Source organism: Bos mutus, chromosome 6 (genome assembly GCF_027580195.1).
Source record: "Bos mutus isolate GX-2022 chromosome 6, NWIPB_WYAK_1.1, whole genome shotgun sequence".
Lineage (NCBI taxonomy): Eukaryota > Metazoa > Chordata > Mammalia > Artiodactyla > Bovidae > Bos > Bos mutus.
The window spans coordinates 105,528,901-105,542,742 of NC_091622.1; positions in this window are offsets into that span (position 1 = coordinate 105,528,901).

Sequence of the window (13,842 nt, forward strand, 5' to 3'; positions counted from 1 at the left end):
TATATTGTAGGATTAGTGTGAAGGACTCATTACTCTCATGTCAGACTTCTATAGAGAAATCTGGGGTAGTCACATTTAATAGGAAAAAATTTCCAGCCCACAACGTTGAACACAACACACAGAGGCAGAAAGAAGTCCTATTTTCTTTAGGAGTGAAGTGTGGGGTTTTGATAGATGGCTAATACGGAAAATCTGTCTCTTCTCACAGTGGTTAGACATGACATTCCGAGTTGGGCAATGAGATAAATCCTGGGACAAGAGAGGAGTACCCCGAGTTAGTATAACTTAAGACTCTCCAGTTGTGGGCAAGCCATTCTTCACTCTTGGGAAGTGAAGAATGAGAATTAAATTCTCAGTGGATTTCCTTCCGAGTAATTATTTGGATACTCATAAGAATCCTATAAAGAAAACTATATATTCAGAATTTTTGTCTTATCTTAAAAACTTTGAATTTGACTTTATGACCATTTTTGGGTCTAATATCACCAAGATTGGACTGAGGAATTTCACATTCTTCTCAGTTTCCTCTTGTGTCTCAGTTGACCCACTGTTCCTCCACTTTGTCTTCCAACTCCTAATCAGGTTTTCAGTTTATGCACCACAGAGAAATAATTAGCTTATCCATTATTAACAGTTTCTAAGACGTTGCTAGGAATTGTTCATAAACCCTGAGTTAAGCAGCATGGCTCTAAAATATCTATACATGTGTGCAAGTGTGCTAAGTCACTTCAGCCGTGTCTCACTCTCTGCGATCCTATGGACTGTAGCCCACCAGTCGCCTCTGTCCACAGAATTCTCCAGGCAAGAATACTGGGGCAGTTTGCCATACTCTCCTCCAGGGGATCTTCTCAACCCATGTCTCTTATGTCTTCTGCATTGTCAGCTTGGTTCTTTACCACTGTGGATTCTTCCCACAGTGCCACCTGGGAAGCTCATGCAATTGTATGGTAGTATCAAGAAAAGGACCATAGAGAGAGTAGCATTGACAATATATGCATTACATGTGTAAAATAGCTAGTTAGTAGGAAGTTGCTGTGGAACTCAGCTTGGTGTTTCGTGATGACCTAGAAGGTTGGGATAGGGGGTGGCAGGGAGACTCCAGAAGGAGGGGAGGAAAAAAAAATATATATATATATACACACACATATATATATGTATATATACATACATACATATAGCTGATTCAAGATTGCTGGGAGAAATATCAATAACCTCAGATATTCAGATGATACAACACTATGGCAGAAAGCAAAGAAGAACTAAAGAGCCTCTTGATGAAAGTGAAAGAGGAGAGTGAAAAAGTTGGCTTAAAACAGAACATTCAGAAAACTAAGATCATGGTATCTGGTCCCATCACTTCATGGGAAATAGATGGGGAAACAGTGGTAACGGTGACAGACTTTAGTTTTTGGGGATCCAAAATCACTGCAGATGTGATTGCAGCCATGAAATTAAAAGATGCTTGCTCCTTGGAAGAAGAGTTATGACCAACCTAGATAGCATATTCAAAAGCAGAGACATTACTTTGCTGACAAAGGTTTGTCTAGTCAAAATTATGGGTTTTTTTTAGTAGTCATGTATGGGTGTGAGAGTTGGACTATAAAGAAAGCTGAGCACTGAAGAATTGATGATTTTGAACTGTGGTGTTGGAGAAGACTCTTGAAAGTCCCTTGGACTTCAAGGAGATCCAACTAGTCCATCCTGAAGGAAATCAATCCTGAATATTCATTGGAAGGACTGAAGCTGAAACTCCAATACTTTGGCCCTCTAATGTGAAGAACTGACTCACTGGAAAAGACCCTGATGCTGGGCAAGATTGAAGGCAGGAGGAGAAGGGGTTGACAGAGGATGAGATGGTTGGATGGCATCACCAACTCAATGGACATAAGTTTGAGTAAACTCCGGGAGTTGGTGGTGGACAGGCAGGCCTGGTGTGCTGCAGTCCATGGGGTTGCAAAGAGTGGGACACAACTGGGCAGTTGAATTGATAGCTGATTCAATTTGTTGTACAGCAGAAACTAACACATTATAAAGCAATTATCCTCTTTAATGAAAACACTCCCAGGCTTCACCCTTCTTAATCTTGTAACTCTGACTAAGTCATCCAACCTCACCTATTTCAGTTCCCTTATCTGTGAAATCAAGATGCACCAGATTTCTCAAGTTCTTATAAAGATTCAAAAGATAATCCAAAAAAAGCATACATCAAAGTTCCTGTTGCTCAGTCGCCAAGTTGTATTCAATTATCTAAGACACATGGACTGCAGGACTCCAGGCTTCCCTGTCCTTCACTATCTCCTGGAGTTTGCTCAAATTTGTGTCAATTGAGTCAGTGATACTATCTAACCATGTCATCCTCTGATGCTCCCTTCTCCTTTTGCCTTCAATCTTTCCCAGAATCAGGGTCTTTTCCAATGAGTCAGCTCTTTGCATCAGGTGGCCAAAGTATTGGAGTTTCAGCTTCAGCATCAGTCCTTCCAATGAGTATTCAGGGTTGATTTCCTTTAAGATTGACTGGTTGGATCTCCTTGCAGTCCAAGGGGCTCTCAAGAGTCTTCTCCAGCATCAGTTTGAAAGCATAAATTCTTTGGTGCTCTGCCTTCTTTATGGTCCATCTGTAGGAAATGCTCAGAAGGTGTCTGCTGTCACTAAGATGAATTTTTCTGAAATATAGCTTACCTTCCCAGGATCAGTGACAGTTATATTCTTGCTAATTTGGAGTCTCTTTGGTTTCCTGAGTCTCATCTAGTCAAATATAGTAATCTGAACCTCATCAATGCTCATAATATTCATAATATAGGAAGATATTTGAGTCAGGAGATGTGAGCCTTGTATCATGTACTTGGCAGAGTTTGCCTCTAACCTTTCAAGTGCATAGAGTCACTGCCCAAGTTTGCCAGCATGGTGGCCAAGACCACCTCCAATCTACTTTCTCCAATTCACTGCCCCTTGCTGTTCTACATGAACATTTACGAAGATTGCACCTCCAGTGTCTCTGGTTCCTGTTCATTTATACTGGATCCAAGGAGCCTTCAGCTAGAAGCCTTGCTTGGGCAGCATGCACATCTTCCAAGTTTTCCATTTTAGATTCAGAGCCTTTGCAATGGTGCACAAGACTCTGTCAACCTGACCTTGGCTACTTGTTGGGTCTCACCTCCCAGATTTCTCCTCCCTCAGAATCTTTTCTCTTAATTAAAAAAAATGCAATGCAAATTTTAAAGATGAATTTCATTTACAGTTGTTACAAAACATTGGCTCTATCCTGCATCCTTGAGCCTATCTCACACCCAACAGTTGGCGCCGCCCATTCTCCCACCCCTGTAGAGCCCTTCCCCTTCTGGTAACCACTAGTTTCTTCTCTGTATCTGAGTCTTCTTCTCTTTTGTTATATTCACTAGTTTATCATATTTTTCAGAGTCCATAAGTGATATAACACAGTACTTGTCTCTGCACTCTCTATTTCTTCTTCCCAGCATTGCCTTATCCCTATATTTCCACGCAGCTCCCTCATCTTCTTCCTTTGGGTATCTGGTGAAGTCACCTTGTCAGAGAGGCTGCTTCCTTCAAGCATGATGGAAAATAGTAACACCTCTTGTGTTCATTTCTATCCCCTTTTATAATTTTTTTTCACAGCACATTTCACCACCAGACACTAATGCTTTATTTTTGAATTTGTTTTTTCCTGTAAGGTTCACGAGAGCAGGAAGTCTGTCTTGTGCAGTCTTCATTGCCCAGATCGTGCGCTGAGCACTGTTACTCATTGTTACCACCATGACTGGAGGAACCCCTGCCTCTGTAGGGTCGCCCACATCTCCCTTTTGCCTAGAGTTCCCTGAGTTTGTCTTTAAATTCGGCTTAGTTTTCTGCCGTCAACTCAAATCTACCATCTTTTTGAGTCCTCCAGTGAACACCCCTAAGGTGGTTACTTGTTCCTCTTAAATGCTGGAGAAGTTAAAACTTTTACCTGACAGTTATCATTTTGGCCTTGTATATGCAGAGTAGTGCATAAATTAAGTGAACATATCTTGGAGTCAAGGATTGTCTGGGGGTCAAATTCTGGTTTGGCATTGATGAATGACCTTGTGTGAGCAACTTATCCCATCTGTGGGTCATCCTGTCAACTGCAGAAGAGGACTTTGCTGGTGTCCACCTCATGAGCTTGCTGCAAGGATTGAGTCACAGCCCTGGTGGCTCCATTGTTAAAGAATCTGCCTGCAATGCAGGAGACTCGGGTTCAATCCTTGGGTCAGGAAGATCCCCTGGAGGAGAAGGTGGCAACCCACTCCAATATTCTTGCCTGGAGAATTCCATGAACAGAGAGGTCTAATGGGCTACAGTCTATGGGGTCACAATGAGTTGGACACAACTTGGCGACTAAACCACTACCACCACATTCATCAAATCACCATGCCTGGCACATAGCATGCAGTTGCTGAATGTTTGCACTTATTTTTCTCATGTCAATAAACTGTGCCTCCAGTTAGATCAAAAGCTCCGTTCTTTGTACCCCTTGTAACATATGGCAGAGACTTCACACAGCAGGTGCTCAATAACTCTGCTGACTTTTGGTAAAAAGTATTTCCCTAAAGAAATGTCAGAAGAAATGCTTAGAAATTTATGCCAAAGCAGTTGTGCTTGTAGAGCTGTTTGGGGGCTTGGGAAGGGTAAAAGGGAGTCTCAAGAGACAGTTCCCTTGCACATTCATTTGCAAAACATTTTCTAAGCATTTATTGTGGGCCAGACAATATGCTCTATGCCCTAGGGATGCAGCAATGAAAAAGGCATGCCTTTTTTTTTATTTAAGGGGGGTTCCTGGGGACAGATTTGTGCACTGAAAGCTGTAAGACATGTGAGAAAGGCTGGAAGGGAGTTGTGCACGAAGTGTGAAAGTGGAACAGGCTCATTTGTGGGTGGGACTGCGCTGGATGGTTACTTTTTCAGGTTGACTCAGGTAGCCTACATTTCTATTTCTGTGTACTGCATGAGTGATTTTGAAAACGAGAATGATGTTAAGATTGAAAATGGAATAGAGTCCCTGGGGAATGGGAGCAGAAGTGGTTTGGGGAGAATACACACAACTGTGTAAAACAAGAAGTGTAGATTGAACAAAAATCGATTTCTTTAGGTTTCACTACAATTGAAAAACACTGTCCTGAGGACACACATTGAAAAAGACTTAGGATGTTGTTAATGAAGAAACGTCTATGCTCAATGCTCTTTTATTAAAAGAATGTAAAAATGGCATAAAACTGTAGGGTAACTGGCAGGACCCAGCAGAACAAAGCGTAATCTTGCCTCCAGGTCCTTTATCATGCTGCTGCTCTCGCCTGCCTGCTCCTACCCATCATTCATACTTCTGACAATGTCTTTTCAAAGTTCTCTGACAATGTCTTTTCAAAAAGCAAAATTAATTTTCTGATAAATACTAGCTTAAAATGTAATTCTAATGAATCCTTTTAGCAGACTGGTTACAAACTATACCAGACTTAGCATCGTTCACTTGTAAATTTATCAGATTGCAGTTCCAGTTTTCTGTTTACTGTTGTACTTGTGTAGCTGGCGTGGTTTAGATCAATACAAGACCAATATGCAAAAATCAATTGCATTTCTATATACTAGTAATGAATAATTTGAAAATGAAATGAAAACTGTTCTATTTAAAGTAGTATCAATGTTAAAATACTTAAGGGTAAATTGAACATAATAAACAAAAGATTTATAAAACTATAAAGCATTGTTGAAGGAAATTAAAGATCTAAATAAACAGAAATATATTCCAGGCTCTTGTATCAGAAGATAATATTGTTGAGATGACAATACTCCCCAAATTGATCTACAGATTCGAAACAATCCCTATCAAAGTCCCAGCAGATTTCTTTTGGAGAAATTTATAAGCTGACAATGAAATCTATATAGAAATGCAGGAGACCTACATTGGCCAAAACAATACTGAAAAAGAGCAACAATGTTAGAGAACTCCCATGTTTCGATTTCAAAGCTTACTCTGAATCTATAGGGTGGTGTTAGTCGTAAAGAACCTGCTTGCCAATTCAGGAGATGTAAGAGATGTGGGTTTTATCCTTGCATTGGGAAGATCCCCTGGAGGAGGGCATGGCAACGCACTCCGGTATTCTTGCACAGAGAATCCCATGGACAGAGGAGCCTGGAAGAATACAGTCAACAGGGTCGCAGGTAGTTGGCCATGACTGAAGCAACTTAGCAGGCATGCATGCATAGTAATCAAGATGGTAGGACACTACCATATGAAAGGCCGTTTACAACATGGAATAGAATCAAAAGTACAATGAATTCTTACAATGTTCATCAATTCATTTTTAACAAGAAATTTAACAAAGAATAATCTTTTAAGCAACTTTTCCGGGACAATCAGATATACACTCAGGCAAAAGAGTGAGGTTGGATTCTCTACTTTATACCATATATAAAAAGCCAACTCAAAAGCATTATAGACATAAAAGAAACAAATGAAGAAATAAAACTCGTGGAATAAAATGTAGGGGTAAATATTTGTGACCTTGTGTTAGGCAATTGTTTCTTAGATGTGACATCAAATGCACAAAAACCAAAGGGAAAAAAAAATCTAAATTAGACCTCTTCAAAATTAAAAATGCTGTTTGGAAGATACTAGGAAGAATGTCAACAGATAAAGCACAAAATGGCAAAAAATATTCACAGAGCATATATTTGATAAGGAACTTGCATCCAGAACGCATGAAAAATTACTGGGTTCTTAGAATTCAACAGTTAAAAAAACAATCCAAACAAAAAATATGTAAAGAACTCGAATAGACATTTCTCCAAAAAATAGACAATTTCTTCAAAGAAGATATACAAATGGCTAATAAGTACATGAAAACAAAATATAGTCACTATCACACTAAGCTACCACTTCATTCCCACTTGGATGGCTGAAATCAAAACGGCAAGACTTTTTGGAGCATAGGGAGAAAATACTAAGTAGAGTTACCCTACGATTATAAATTTCACTTCTAGGTATAGATCCAAGAGAAATGAAAACATATTTCCATCCAAAAACTTGTATATAAATGCTTATAGCAACATTACTGATAGTAGCCAACAAGTGGAAGGGCTTCCCTTGTGGCTCAGCTGGTAAAGAATCCGCCTGCAGTATAGGAGACCTGGGTTCAATCCCTGGGTTGAGAAAATCCCCTGGAGAAGGGAAAGGCTACCCACTCCAGTATTCTGGCCTGGAGAATTCCATGGACTGTACAGTCCATGGGGTTGCAAAGAGTCAGACACTACTGAGCAAATTTCACTTCACTTCAACAAGTGGAAACCACCAAATGCCCATCAACTGATGAATGAATAGATGAAATGTGATATAACATACAATGTTACATTGGGGTGTCATGGAAAGGGATAGCAGGGGCTTCCCTGGTGGTCCAGTAGTTAAGATGTTGCCTTCCAGTGCATGGGATAGGGGTTTGATTCCTGGTAGGAGAACTAAGATCCCACATGCTCTGTGGCCAAAACACCAAAACTTAAGCAATATTGTTTCAATTTATTACAATTGACAATTTTGTTTATAAAAAGGAACATCATAAGGATATATATGGATGAACCAGAAAACATTATGCTAAGAGAAAGAAGCCAGTCACAAGAGACAGATGATTCTGTTTATGTGAAATTTCTAGAATAGGCAAATCCATAGAGAGAGAAAGTAGATTGGCGGTTGTGAGGGAGAAGAGTTAGGGGAAGTTGGGAGTGACAGTTAAAGGGTAAGGAGGGTTTTTTTAGGGGGCAATGAAGATGTTCTGAAATGAGATAGCTCACCAAACCCCACTGAACTATACCTTTCAACAGGGTGAACTTTATGATATATGAATTATGTCTCAAAAAAGTTACATTTTAAGCACTGCAGCAACAAAGTTGAAAAAATCAACAACAAAAAGAAACATGTTTTAGGTAACAGTAATGTTGGAATGCTAGACTCCTGTGTCTAGGATTCAGACCTAGGAACATTAGGTTCAAATAGATCTCAAATTTCTTCTAGGACAGTGATCTTGGTTTGCTTGAATTTATCCCCACCTCCTCCTCCTAAATTGCTTCTGTATTAGAGCGGCATCAATGACCAGGAATTATTACTCCTTCTACTCTAGATGATTCTCTTTGCATGTTTGAGAATTAAAATAGCTGCTATTATTATTGTATTTTTACATTCTGTTTTTTATATTACATTCTATTTTATTATGTTTTTATGAGCCCGGCACAGAGAGCTTTATATCTGTGCATTTAATATCTATGCCATAAATTGCTCATAAGGATTATGATTGGTTACATTTTTCAGAAATGAAAGTGGGACCTAGGAAGGGAAGAAGCTTTTCCAAGGTCACTTAGCTCAGAGAAGAATCGAACTGTGTCTGATTTCTCAGCCCCTCGTTCATTAGTATTCTGTGCTGGCCCAATTCTAAACTACAGTGTGTCTTCCATAATTAGTATACCTTTTTAAAAAAAATCCTCCTTCATGTTACCTACACAAGTCTAATCCCTCTCCTACCTAACAGTGCTTCGCTTATTTGCATATGGTTTCGTGCCCTGCTTAAGTCTCACTCCGATCTTAGGTTTCCAAGTTATGGTCCTGAGACACTTTCCTACATCTGTCTTGAAACTGTGGTGTCTAGAGATTGGGCTTCCCTGGTGGCTCAGTGGTGAAGAACATGTCTGCCAATGCAGGGGACTCAGATTCCATCCCTGGTTTGGGAAGATCCTCTGGAAGAGGATATGGCAACCCACTCCAATATTCTTGCTTGGAAAATCCCAGGGACAGAGGAGCCTGGCAGGCTGCTGTCTGTAAGGTCACAAAGAGTCAGACACGACTGAGCATGCTCCCATCTTCAGAGATTACAGAATAAGATATTGCGTTGGCCAAAAATTTCATTTGGGTTTTTCTGTAACATCTTAAGGAAAAACTCAAACAAACTTTTTTGGCCAACCCAATGTATCACTACAAGAAATGCTCCTGTAAACACTTTGAAAATAAATTCTTTATGTTTCCCAATGAACCTTTAAAGTTAGGCAATATTCTGCATATTTTGCAAATGACATTGTTGAGCTCAGAGAGGCAAAGATTTGGTCCAAGCTCATATAGCCATGAAGTAACAGATCCAGGGTTTGAAACCCTGTCTGGTTGTACTTGTCACTGCTTAAACCTGAATTGTTTAATAGACTAGGCATCCCTCATTTCCTCAACTCTGTGGACAAACAAGAACTGACTATATTGGTAGGAAGGATCCTAGGAAAGAATTGGAATTCTCCAGATAGCTGGATGTTGTAAATTTTCCAAGAGAAAGTTAGTGGAAGCCAAGCTTATTTATCATCATTAGAAGTCTTTAACATTTCAGAGGGGTGCTTGCATTTGCTGAGCTGGCTACTCTTTCTCAAAAGAGTTTTTGCAAATCCTCCATGTCATTTTATTTTTTTCTGTTTTCCTCCCCACAGTGAGGTAGTGTCTGGGTGAGAGCATTCCTTCACTTCTCCTAGGGTACCGTTTTCACTGAGAAACTTTTGACTGTGATGCTTTAAAAAAAACAAACACACAAAACACAAAAACTTGGCTGTTATTTTGATTAGAGCATGAAATTTGCCTTTTATGCTGAAAGAAAATTTTTTCTTTCCCCAAAAACTTCTAGAGTGATTGTACTGCTTGGCAGTGGGTTGAGAACTGGATTGGGGTGGGGGGTGGGGGTGGGGGTGGTGGAGTTACCTGTCCTTGATGTGGAGGCTTGCCTCCTCTGAGGGCAAATGCTGGCCACCTACAGGGTGTGACCAGCAGTCTTTTGGGATGTCCAGCCCAGGCCACTGAAGCCAGAAAGCAGACTTTACTTTAAAGAGGCAGCTGGACTCAGGGCTGTCTCAAGTCAAGCTGGGACAACCAGCAAGACTATGGGAAACAGTAGACAGACTGCACTCCCCTTCTGAAGATGTGGGGAGTTCCCTGGGAGGTGAGTCAGCCATAGGCTCCTGACAAAGGAGACCAGTGGAGACGGTGAGCCGAGGAGCTCCCCTGGGCGAGGACTTTTGGTTCCCAGTTTTTACTTTCAGAATGAAAAGTGAGGAACCGAGGGTTCAGTAAAGAACCACCTAGGCAGGTCTGTGTGGCAATATCTCACTTCTCCAAGAGACAACCGATCTGCTGGAAGTGAAAGCGAACCCAACCAGCATGTACGTGGAGGGCCAAGCTCTCAGTGACTGCTACACCGTCTTCCTTCATAATGAGACCTTCTTCCTTCATAACACACATTTGTGGTCGCTAAGGTGTGTTACAGACACACACACACACACACATACATGCATATATGAACATATGAAAAATAAACACTTTTAGATTCAAATTTCAGGTCTACTTTATGTATGAATAAAGCATTTGGATATATATATATATAACATAACACATATGCATATAAATATATTAATTGTATAATGCACTTGAATATTATGCACATATGTAAATTGATATACATACATGAAATCCCATAGACAGAGAAGCCTGGCGGGCTACAGTCCATGGGGTTGCAAAAGAGTAGTGACTAAACAATAGCAACAAATGTATATTGATATTCAAATATTTTATATAGAAAAGGATCAATGGAGGCAGGAGATAGATGGACTCTGGGCTGAGCAGATAGAGTCTGTCTCCTGTGGACAGACACTCCAAGATGAAGATAGTAGCAGGAGCGAGGAGGAGGTGAGCCCTGCCCAGTTGAGATACCACATATTCCTCATTCTCAAGGTCAAGGAGACCTTCCTGGCTGCACATGTGCAGAAAGGCTCCTCAGGGGTCAGAAAGGGAGGGGGCATCACCTGTAATAAGTGATGTCAACCTACTTATAGTTCTCTTCCCTAGAATCCATCTTGGCTAGGAGATGTGTGTGCACACGTGGGAGGATGGTGAGATAAACCAAATCGAGACGCAGAACCAGTCAAAGCAAGATGATTGGTCAAAAGAGATCCCGAAGGAATGCTCTGTATAAGTGAGTCAAACCACCAGGAGTGCAGCTGAACTGTCTCTCTGAGTCCCCCATGTGAGTCTGTTCACATACCCTTTTCTCTCCTAATAAACACTGGTTTCACTCTTTCCATCTCTTTGTGGGAATTCATTTCTACAAAGTCAGGGCCTGTCTAGTTGGCAGGATTCAGGGCTCTCACTGCCGGGGCTTGACTTCAATCTCTGGCTGGAAACTGAAATCCTGTTTCAAGCTGCCTCAGACCGAGGCCACCCGAGATCACGACTACTAGGAAGAAGACCTAAAATTTGAACCCAGACCTCTGGCAGTCACTCCATGCACTGGCTTCTGTTTCTTGGACTCTCACCACAGCATAGAATAAATATGTTCTTCCACAATTACATGAAACTTCTTGGCATATCATAAAGAAATAGTTCATGTTTTCATGAGGGAAATTTTTTCTTTTTCTAAGCTTCCGAACCATTAAGGGTTCAGGGGTTGGAGGCAGTGTTGCTTGGAACAATGGCCTTTGAATAGAGCCCTGGATGAAATGGAAATGGCAGCACAAATGTTCCTGAGAGAATATTCCAAACAGAAGCACCCATTTCTATCACATCAATGAATTTTCTTATAAGGGAAGAGTGTTGTTTAAGCATGAACCTGTTTCTAAGGTTAAGGTTGTAATACATGAACCTGTATTTTGGGGAATCTTTGTTCTGTGGATGGTAGTCGAGTACCATGGTTACAAGAAAACTCTCCAGCTGATCCAGAGAGTTACAGCCCAGTGGTGACCCACAGAACTGAGCTTAATCTGATACTGGGGCAAGTCCTCGTAAGACTGATTATTCTAGAGCAGGCCTGCCTTTTTCTATAATGAGCCATAAAATAAATAGTTTAGGTTTTATGTGCTATAGGGTCTATTTTACAACTACTCAACTTTACCATCACCGCATGAAAGCTGCCTTGATAAATTAATTTGTTTGTAATCTGATATAACTTCATTTACAAAAGCAGGGTGAGGGTGGGGCTGGTTTGGCCTGGGGGCTGGTTTGTTGACTCTGCCCCCAGAGTGAACCCCTTAGGGGCCATTTGAAATCTGGATGGATGTCTGCCCTCCCATGAAAGCTAGCCAACTGTTAGACTTTTTGGTTTCTTTCTTCCTTTTCATTGCCTTCCTCCTCCACCATCATTCTTGCATCAGATCTCTCAGAGCTTCTCATCAGGTGCCCCATCTGTGGCGTGGGCTGGTCCATCCATAGTCAGGGATGTTAGAATCTTCCTAAATGAGGAGTATATAGGTTCTAAGTTTGCAGAAAATGAGTAAAGGGGCACCTTTACTAAGTGTAAAGAGTAAAGACCTAAGTCGGCTCCATGGATAATTTGCCTTTGCTTCAGAGGGTGTTCTGGAGCTTCTGGGGTCTTTATTTGCTTTTCCCTTCTGTATGCATGCATGCTCAGTCACTCAGTTGTGTCCAACTCTTTGCAACCCCATGAACTGCCTGCCAGGCTCCTCTGTCCATGTGATTTTCCAGGCAAGAATACTGGAGTGGGTTGTCATTTCTTTCTCCAGGGGATTTTCTCCACCCAGGGATCGATTTCACATGTCCTGCGTCTCCTGCATTGGCAGGCAGATTCTTTACCACTGGGCCACGTGAGAAGCCTCTTTTCCCTTCTACTCTCAGCTGTTTTGGAGAGCTCAGGAATCTGGGTAAAGTAAATGAGCTGAAACTATAGAATAAAAATGAAAATAATTTAATCTTTGTAATAACTTTTATCTAGAAACAATCTGTTTCTAGACAGATTAATTTTTATGAGAACAAAACAAATATCTATAATAAATGAGTTACTACTGTGAATTTCCTGAATTTCTAGTGTACGGAGTTACTTTTCCAATATTTTATTGCCATTAATGAATACAACTGAAAATTGGTGGGAAGATAACCCTTAGTATAGCGAGATCTTGGATGGAAGTTCATACTGGGTTTTGAGGTCCTATAAAGCTTGGGCTTCCCTTGTGGCTCAGCTAGTAAAGAATCCACTTGCAGTGGAGGAGACCTGGGTTCAATCCCTGGGTTGGGAAGATCCCCTGGAGAAAGGAAAGGCTACCCACTCCAGTATGCTGGCTTGGAGAATTCCATGGGTGGAGGAGCCTGGTGGGCTACAGTCCCAGACTTTGCAAAGAGTTGGATTCTACTGAGTGACTTCACTTTCACTTGGGCTTCTCTGGTGGCTCAGACGGTAAAGTGTCTGCCTGTAACACGGGAGACCTGGGTTTGATCTCTGGGTCAGGAAGATCCCCTGGAGAAGGAAATGGCAACCCACTCCAGTACTCTTGCTGGAAAATTCCATGGATGGAGGAGCCTGGTAGGCTACAGTCCACAGGGTCACAAAGAGTTGGACATGACTGAGCAGCTTCACTGGTTCAAGGCTTTAATAGGGCTGTCACACTACACTACACTGAAGGGTATCACTTGAACAAATCTTGTGAAGAACATGATAGGCCTGGAAGGAATGGTGACTGAAAATCAAGATTGAACAGTCATGTGACTTTTGGCAAAGAATGCCAGCTTTGAGTCATAGTCGCCCTATCTGTAACACAAAAAGGGCAACATCAACCTTGAAGGAATTTGGAGAAAATTGAATGAAATATTGCATGTGAAAATGCTTTAGCACTGTGGGTGATACTTTTTTTTTTTGTCCTATTTTTTTCTTTTTTAAAAATTTATTTATTTTAATTGGAGGCTAATTACTTTACAATATTGTATTAGTTCTGCCACACATCAACCTGAATCCGCCACGGGTGTACACGTGTTCCCCATTCTGAAACCCCCTCCCACCTATATTTTTAACCAAACTG